Source organism: Elephas maximus, chromosome 14 (genome assembly GCF_024166365.1).
Source record: "Elephas maximus indicus isolate mEleMax1 chromosome 14, mEleMax1 primary haplotype, whole genome shotgun sequence".
In the NCBI taxonomy this organism is placed as follows: domain Eukaryota; kingdom Metazoa; phylum Chordata; class Mammalia; order Proboscidea; family Elephantidae; genus Elephas; species Elephas maximus.
Window position 1 is genome coordinate 4,639,594 of NC_064832.1, and position 9,398 is coordinate 4,648,991.

The 9,398-nt window shown below is 37.2% G+C and overlaps 1 long non-coding RNA gene across 2 annotated transcripts in view; it reads left to right on the forward strand.

Moving 5' to 3' along the window:
* Window positions 1-9,398, forward strand: part of LOC126058048 (uncharacterized) — a 71,601-nt gene extending 62,203 nt beyond the window's left edge. For both annotated transcript variants that reach the window (XR_007513066.1, XR_007513067.1), the window contains one exon: window positions 9,258-9,398. This is a non-coding gene — a long non-coding RNA (uncharacterized LOC126058048). The remainder of the gene's footprint in view (window positions 1-9,257) is intronic.

A 9,398-nucleotide genomic window follows, 5' to 3' on the forward strand; every position in this document is an offset into this window, starting at 1 on the left:
AAACTTTCACTTAAAGCACAATAAAAAGAATACTTAATATTTAAAAAAAGAATTGTTATCCATACACATTTGCTAAATATTTACTTCTGAAAAACTTCCGTATACCATAACTTCCCTATTACCCTCACTCTGTTTATGATTTTTAAACTAAGCTTAAAAATTTCAAATTAGAAGTTTTATATCTTGCTATTATTATTTCACTTAAAGTAAATTTATTGCCAATCATAGCTTTTATAACAAAATATTAATTCTTTTTCCCTTGCAAATAATTCATTTGATTGGACTATATATATATATACATTTTTTCTCAATGAGTCCATTTTTCAATTTCTTGTTTATAATTTCTTTTCTTATCCACTCCAAGCCTGTAAATACAATTTACAGAATGTAGTAGCAAGTTTTGATATAAGACCCTGGATTCACTTTGGGAACCCTGGTAACGTAGCGGTTAAGAGCTACAGCTACAAACCAAAAGGTTAGCAGTTCAAATCCACCAGGTACTCCTTGGAAACCCTATGGAGCAGTTCTACTCTGTCGTGTACGGTTGGTAGGAGTCAGAACCCACTCGATGGCAACGGGTTTTAGGGAACTTACATTATGCTACATAAAAAAAGAAAATATAGCCACCAATTTACATATTATTTAGGTCAACAGGTTATCAAACACTTATCATTTCTTAGTCACTGTGCAGGTCATGGTGCCACGAATAGTGATGTTTATGGTCTCCAGATACCAAAAGAAAAATGAGTAGTGATGGTGAACATTTAGAAATTTATTTCATCTAATAAAAAGTAAATACTTTTTTTCTGATTTTTGATGCTCTACCCACTATCATCTGATGCCTACAGCCACGTTTTCTTAGCATTAGAAATATTTGTTTTTCTGTGAAAGTAATTTACAAGTGAGAGCACCTTTCGTGAGGAAAGGGGTCATGAGCATCCTCTGAGGGAGGCTGAGGAATATACTCAGCATCGCATAATCCAGTATGTTGGCTGATGCCTTATTGTTTTCCTTGGCAATTTTATTGCATACTGACAGAAACAAAACAAATTAAGAGAACAGTTTATTGTGATACACTCAGTGACTATTTTTGAAAGCTGGAAGAATATATTTATTTTTACCTTTCAAATATTTTTGATATGAAAATAAAATGGCAGAAATCTTAATGAAAAGTATAATTTCTGGGATTATTTCCTTGTCTTTGGGACTCCTAATTAATTCTGTAAAACATGAGAAGAACAAAAGAATTTATTTTGTATTCTCCTATGTAATTTCCATCTATCCTGTATCAGTATTTTTGAAGATGGGGTTACTTCAGAGTTTATGTCTTATTTTGTTAGAAAAAATTTTAAAAACTACCAAATTGTTTTAACAATGGTCTTTACCACTTACACAAATCTAATTCCCCTTCAACATTGAAATTTTACCCTCTGTGTACTTAGCTACATTCCCAAATTTCTCACTGGAATGACAAGATTTTGTTAATTTTAGATGAGTGGAATCACAAACATGAATTTTTGTCTAGAATGTGGGCAATTAGTTACAATATTCTAGTTTATGCTGTAGTATAACGAGTTTTTTTTTTTTTTATAACACCAGTGATTTAAAAAAATCTCTGTCATAAAACGACAATAGTGGATTTCTGGATCACGCTGCATGTTATCTTGGGATTTGTCCTCCCTCAGGGACACAGGCTGATGGTGCTTCCCTCATTGTGAAGCAACAGCAATTTATGGAAGATGTAAAACCCAAAACCCAGTGCCGTCGAGTCGATTCTGACTCATAGCGACCCTATAGGACAGAGTAGAACTGCCCCATAGAGTTTCCGAGACGTAAAGAACATGGAATTTCACTCGCTGGCTCTTAATTCTTGCCATGGGTTACACATGTCACTTGCACTGATGTTTCACAGTCCACACCTAACTTCAAAGAAAAGGGAAGTGTAATCTAAATTTGAGCCAGGAAGGATGAAGATCAGATGACTAACCCACATTCCTAATCAAGTAGTTCACCCTTCCGGGTCCCAACTCCTCTCCAAAGGAGACAACCAAATGTCCCATTCAGTCATGGAATAAGCTCAAAGCCCAGGATCTCTTGGTGATAAGCAGTCACCAATAAGGTCCATCTTTTATCTGATGACCTGTGAATTATCTAAATTTCCCAGTTATCCAAATATCCAGCATGTCTTGGTTGGACAGGGACAGGATAACAGAAATAAACACTGGTATTAGGAAAGAATGAGATATCCACAGGAATCATGGGCCCCCAGAAGTTCTGAAATTCCATTAGGCAGACATTTAAAGGCCCACTATATTTCTGATGAGGAATAGTCACTGATAAGGCCACTTTTCTGCCTCCTTGGAGTAGTTTTCTCATTTATTTTTTATAGCATTGCCCCGGGTCTTCTCTCTGAGATATGCTTTTTAAAAGATTCATATTACCTTATCTGCCGTGACGAAAAACCCAACAAAAAACCCACTGCCATTGAGTCGATTCTGACTCATAGTCACCCTAGAACTGCCCCATAAAGTTTCCAAGGAGCGCCTGGTAGACTCGAACTGCCAAGCTTTTGGTTAGCAGCCGTAGCACTTAACCACCACACCACCAGGGTTTCCTATCTACCATGATAATTGTGGAATATGCTCTTATGGTTGCTAAAGAGTGTTTTCAACTAACTTTCTGCCCATGGTGATTGGAGTCTGTGATAAAGAGACTACCATTTGACAAATATTTACTGCCTTCTGCTGATCACGTGAGGAGCACACTTCTTCACTCCATCACGCATTAACCTAGTTATGTGATAAAGTTTGCTCAATAGCATGTGCCTGAAAGTGTCTGTATACCACTTCCAAGCCTAGAGTTTCAGTGATATTATATTTTCACTTTTCTCTATTCATCATCATGAGAAGAAAATGTCTCCAGTAGGTTGTCTCTTTCAAAAACTTATTTAAGTTTTCTAAGCCTAATTTCCTCATCTAAAAACCAGTTATCAGGAGAAAGATCACTAGCTATTTCAAAAGAGAGAACGCAATTCAGATAAGTACTTCAATAGGAGATGAAGGAATCAAGGAACCAAACAAGGGAAGCTGAATCAACCTAGAGACTCCCATCAGTATGTTGCTCCCAACACCCAGGAAACCGTCAAACAGCAGGACAAGATGGCTTCCAGGACCCCATGGGTGGGGCCCTCATGCAGAACCCAGAACCAAGGTGAGGACCAGCAGACAATATTTGAAACCATGGAGAGTGTGGCTATCTCATTGGAAGTGAAATCATGGCGAGCCATGGTTACTTCCAGGAACTATAGTTGAAGTGGGGAAAGAGAGAAGGAGAAATTTGCTGACTTCTGTCCTATAGCCTTTCTAATCTTCTGACAGTCTTACATTGTGATTTCCTACAAGAAATATGCTGGCAAAGGATCTTGGGAAATGTAGTTCTCCTTGGTATAGAGTCAAATAAAGTCAGTGAAAGTATCTGAAAACCAAGGAGCATTATAAAACATGCTGGCTAGTATGAAAAAATAAAAACCAATCATGTTGAGTCAATTACAACTCATAGCAACCCTATAGGGCAAAGTAGAACTGCCTTGTAGGGTTTTCAAGGAGCAGCTGGTGGATTTGAACTGCCAACCTTTTGGTAAGTGTCAGCTTTTAACCACTGCACCACCAGGACTCCAAGCTAATAATCCAAAAAATAGAGCCTGTCTTATATGGTGTGTGTGAGCATCTTCATATCTAGAGATTTTTTTCTTTAAAATCTGCTTTGTTTAATATTTTATAGCTAAACCATCTTTCCTTTTAATTAATATTTGTCTTACGTATCTTTTTGACCTTTTAAATTTCATATATTCTTTGTCTTTATATTTAAATATGCCTCCTTAAAATTTCACTCAAGTAAAATTTTGCTGAAGATAATTAAAAAATGGCTGTGGCAGTACATCAACAGGAAACTTCCAGAAATTCAAACTGATTCAGAAAAGGATGTGGAAACTAATGGGCTGCGCAGCTACCACAGCCTCCACCAGACTGAGTCCAGCACAACTGGATGGTGCCCAGCTACCAACACCGACTGCTCTGACAAGGATCACAGTAGAGGGTCCAGGACAGAACTGGAGAAAAATGCAGAACAAAACTATAACTTACAAAAAAAGACCATACTTACTGGTCTGACAGAGACTGGAGAAACCTCAAGAGTATGGCCCCTAAGCGTCCTTTTAAATCAGTACTGAAGTCACTCCTGAGGTTCACCCTTCAGCCAAAGGTTAGACAGACCCATAAAACAAATCAAGACTAAATGGGCACACCAACCCAGGGGCAAGGATGAGAAGGCTGGAGGGAACAGGAAAGCTGATAATGGGGAACCCAAGGTTGACAAGGTTAGAATGTTGACATGGTGTAGGGTTGGCAACCAATGTCACAAAACAATATGTGTATTTATTGCTTAATGAGATATTAATTTGCTCTGTAAATCTTCATCTAAAGCATAATTTAAAAAAAAGAGAGAAAAATCAAAATATCCACCTGATAGCATTTGGGAATTACTATTATTTCCATCATTGCTATCACATAATAACAAAGACTTGTGCATTGTTAATTATAATTACAACGTTTATTGTGCACTGTCAGGAACAGTGCCAAGTACTTTTCATACATTGTTCATTCCATGCCCGTATTAACCCCACGAAGTAGGTGCTATTATCACATCCAGAGTCCTGTGGATAGTAATGGGTAGGAATGTAAACCTATGTTGAAATTCTTAACCACTGTTACATTAACTTCAGTTCTACTTCTGGCCACGGTGGTTCTGTTTTTGTATATTAATTGATTAAATGTATTGAGGAAGACTGAAACTATAAACCCAGAGAGAAAAATATGAATATGTAAGTATATAGCCATGGAAGGATTTCAAAGGATAATGGAATCAGGGTATTATAATGAAGAAAGATCTGGATCATTAGGATGGCCGACCAAAGAGTAAGAAACACCAACTCTTCAGATGAACTATGTGAGCACTACCCAACTGGCACAATGGTAAGTTCCATCACTTGTCTTGTCAAAGAAGATATGACATAATGAAGCCATATACAGCTGTATTTCTGTATGACTTGATTCTGATCCATTGGGCAGACAACCATGTATAATGACTCTGATCTACAAGAAATATGTGCTCTGTGTATTAGGCTTTGGGTACACAGATATATGTTCCCTTTCTTTGCTTTTTTAAATAAGTTGTGGTTAAATAAATATTAAAATAAAAAAATCCTGATTTAAAAGAAAAAAAATAAAGTGACATGGAAAGAGGGATATAATTGCTGATGTCCAGTGGATCTTGGCTAAAAGCTGAGAATACCAGAAAGATGTTTATTGTTGTTGTTATTAGGTGCAGTGGAGTCGCTTCCAACTCATAGCGATCCTATGTACCACAGAAAGAAGCACTGTCCGGTCCCGTGCCATACTTACACTCGTTGTTATGCTTGAGCCCATTGTTGCAGACACTGTGTCAATCCATCTCATTGAGGGTCTTCCTCTTTTAAGCTGACCCTGTACTTTACCAGGCAAGATGTCCTTCTCCAGGGACTGATCTCTTCTGACAACACGGCCAAAGTATGTAAGATGCAGTATCACCATCCTGGCTTCTAAGGAGCATTCTGGCTGTACTACTTCCAAGACAGATTTGTTTGTTGTTTTGGTATATTAAATATTCTTTGCCAACACCACAATTCAAAGGCATCAGTTCTTCTTCAGTCTTCCTTATTCATTGTCCATCTTTCACATGCATATGAGGCAATTGAAAATACCACTAATGCTTGGAACCTGAAATATACGAAGTATGAATCTAGGAAAAACGGAAATCTTCAAAAATGAAATGGAGCACATAAGCATCGATATCCTAGGTATTAGTGAGCTGAAATGGACTGATATTGGCCATTTTTAATTGGATAACACATAGCCTACTATGCCAGAAATGACAACTTGAAGAGGAATGGTGTTACATTTATGGTCAAAAAGAACAATTCAAGGTCTATCCTGAAGTACAGTGCTGTCAGTGATAGGATAATATCCATAGGCCTATAAGGAAGACCAGTTAAGATGACTATCATTCAAATTTAGGCAGTAACCACTAAGAACAAAGTTGAAGAAATTGAAGATTTTTTCAGCTTCTATAGTCTGAAATTGATTGAACGTACAATCAGGATGCATTGGTAATTACTGGTGATTGGAATGTGAAAGTTGGAAACAAAGAAGAACAATTGGTAGTTGGAAAATATGGCCTTGGTGATAGAAACAATGCCGGAGATTGAATGATAGAGTTTTGTGAGACCAATGACTTCTTCATTAAAAATACCTTTTTTCACCAACATAAACAGCGACTATGCACATGGACCTCACCAGATGGAATACACAGTAACCAAAACGACTACGTCTACGGAAAGAGACAAAGGAAAAGCTCAATATCATCAGTCAGAACAAGGCCAGGGGCTGTCTGTGGAACAGAAAGATTTTTATGTGTTAATTATTGACTATTCAAAGGCATTTGACTGAGTAGATCATAAGAAATTTTGGATAACATTGCAAAGAGTGGGAATTCCAGGACAGTTAATTTTGCTCATGCGGATTCTCTACATAGACCAAGAGGCAGCAACTGGAACACAACAATGGGACACTACTTAGTTTGAAATCAGAAAAGATGTGCGTCAGGATTGTATCCTTTCACCATACTTATTCAATCTGTATGCTGAGCAAATGATCTGAGATGGACTATATGAAGAAGGCAGCATCAGCATTAGAGAAAAACTCATTAACAACCTGCAATATGCAGAACACACAGCCTTGCCTGTTGAAAGTGAAGAGGACTTGAAGCACTTGCTGATGAAGATCAAAGACTACAGCCTTCAGTATGAATTACACCTCAAGATAAAACAAAAATCCTCACAACTGGACCAGTAACCAACCTCATGATAAACTGAGAAAATACTGACGTTGTCAAGGATTTAATTTTACTTTGATCTACAATTAACTCCAATGGAAGCAGCAGTCAAAAAATCAAAGGATGTATTGCATTTGGCAAATTGGCTGCAAAAGCCCTCTTTAAAGTGTTAAAAAGCAAAAATGTCGCTTTGAGGACTAAGGTGCACCTGACCCAAGCTATTGTATTTTCAGTTGCCTCTTATGCATGTGAAAGATGGACAATGAGTAAGGAAGACCAAAGAAGAATCGATGCCTTAGAATCACGGTGCTGGTGGAAAATATTGAATATAAAATGGACTGTCAAAAGAATGATCAAATTTGTCTTGGAAGAAGTACAGCAAGAATGCTCCTTAGAAGCGAGGATGGCAACGTTTTGTCCCATGTAATTTGGACATATTATAAGGAGGAACCAGTCCCTGGAGAAGGACATCATGCTTAGTGAAGTAGAGGGTCAGCAAAAATGATGGATTAACACAGTGGCCGCAATAATGGACTCAAACATAGAAATGATAGTTAGGTTGGGCGAAATGGGGCAGTGTTTCATTACGATGCACATAGGGTCGCTCTGAGTAGGAACCGACATGAAGGAACCTAAGAACAACAATTTAAAATACTAAAAGATTTTCTCCAGTCTAGATTCTTTGCTTGGAACATTTCTATTTACATTTGCTGAAAAACTTGTGTTTTTCAGCTTATTAGTGTTTTTATTTTAAATTAAAAAAATCTTTATATTATTCAATGTAGTGATTTTTAGTTACCTATCTTCTCCGTGTCCCCCCTTCATCTCATTCTTGTCTTCTTTGGATTGATTATTTTTTGCATTTCACAATTTCTTTGTATCATTGAAGGCAATATTCACTTTACTTTTTTATGTTTAGTGATAATCTAGGATAATGTACCATACACTTAATTAATCAAAAACTAATTTTATTACAACTTCATCTACTCAAACAATAAAAGATATTATATATTTTAACTCATATCTTCACAGCTATTGCTGTCTAAGAAACCACCACGAAACTTGGCAGTTTAAAACAATAAGTTATTATCTCCCCAGGATTCTGGGCTGAGTGGGTTGGTTCTCTGCTAGAATGTCCATTTTGAAGTTGCAATCAGATACTGGCTGGAGTCATCTGAAAACCTATTGGGCTGGATGTCCAAGAATACTTCTTCACTCCCATGTCTAGTGCCACAATGCTGCTCCATGGGACCTCTCTCTCCAGCAGACAATTATGGGCTTTTTACGTGACCTACAAGTTCTTGACCGAGTTCTCAGCCACTCTACTTGGTGCCATTCACTGAGAAAGAATTTTCTGCAGATTTCCTGGACCTACTTGAGGAGCTGGGAGGTTAATTTCTAGATAACTCAGACAGGATTGTGTTGTCCCTTACATTCCCTGGTTTGTTCAGAGTTCTTCTGAATCCTCACCTTTAGGGGCCTTGTAGTTTATCTCCTGTTGTCCATGAAACACAGAGCCATGAAAGTTGATACAGCATTGTTTTTTTATTTCCTTTGACTAATATTCTGGTAAAGAAGCTACTTCCTTCTGCCTTATTTTTCTAATTACTGTTTTTATTTGTGTATGTGTGTGTCTGTGGTATATATATGCAGTTCTTTAATGCATGAAAGAAAAACTTAGATCCACATACCTGTAATCTGTTTCCAAGTCTGTCTATCTGTTCAACTAGCTCTGTGTGTTGGTTATGATACCTCATCTGCCGTGTTTCCAGGCACTGAAGTCTCTGTCATGTTATTTTCACATTACTAACTTAAATTTAATCTTGATTATATATATATTTTTAATTTTAGGAATGCTGTTTTTACAGACAGAATAGCTGTATATCAGAGAAGCTAACTTACCCAAGGTACCTGTTCTTAGTTGACTGATCCCAGACGGCAACCCCGGCCTTCTCACAGAAAAATCTAAGTGGTTTTTCCTCAACCACATTGTTTTTGATTTTTCACTTCTAGAACATCTTAAAACTTTAATCAAAGCCAAAGTGGTAAGACTTCTCTGTAATATAAAATAATTCTAAACAGATAATAATATTATTTTCAGAACAATGGTTCCAGATTATATGAAGTAGGGAAAGAGAATTATAACCCCTTTTATTCAAATGTAGTTCATATCTTTATTTTGGGTTTTAGGTAACACATATATTCACCTAAGCACTATTCCAGTGTGTGTATATGTGTGTATGTGTGTGTGTGTGTGTGTGTGTGTATCCACAAAGCACAGCAGTTTAAAATAACAATTATTTATTTTGCAAATGAATTTGCAATTTCAGCAGGTTTCATCAGGGACAGCTCATCTCTACTCCACGCTTCATCAGTGGAAGTGGCTCAACTGGGAGCTGAAAGATACACTTGCATGATGTGCCACCAAGGACTGAAAAAAATGGCTTTGAATTTGGCTGGACTCTCAGCTG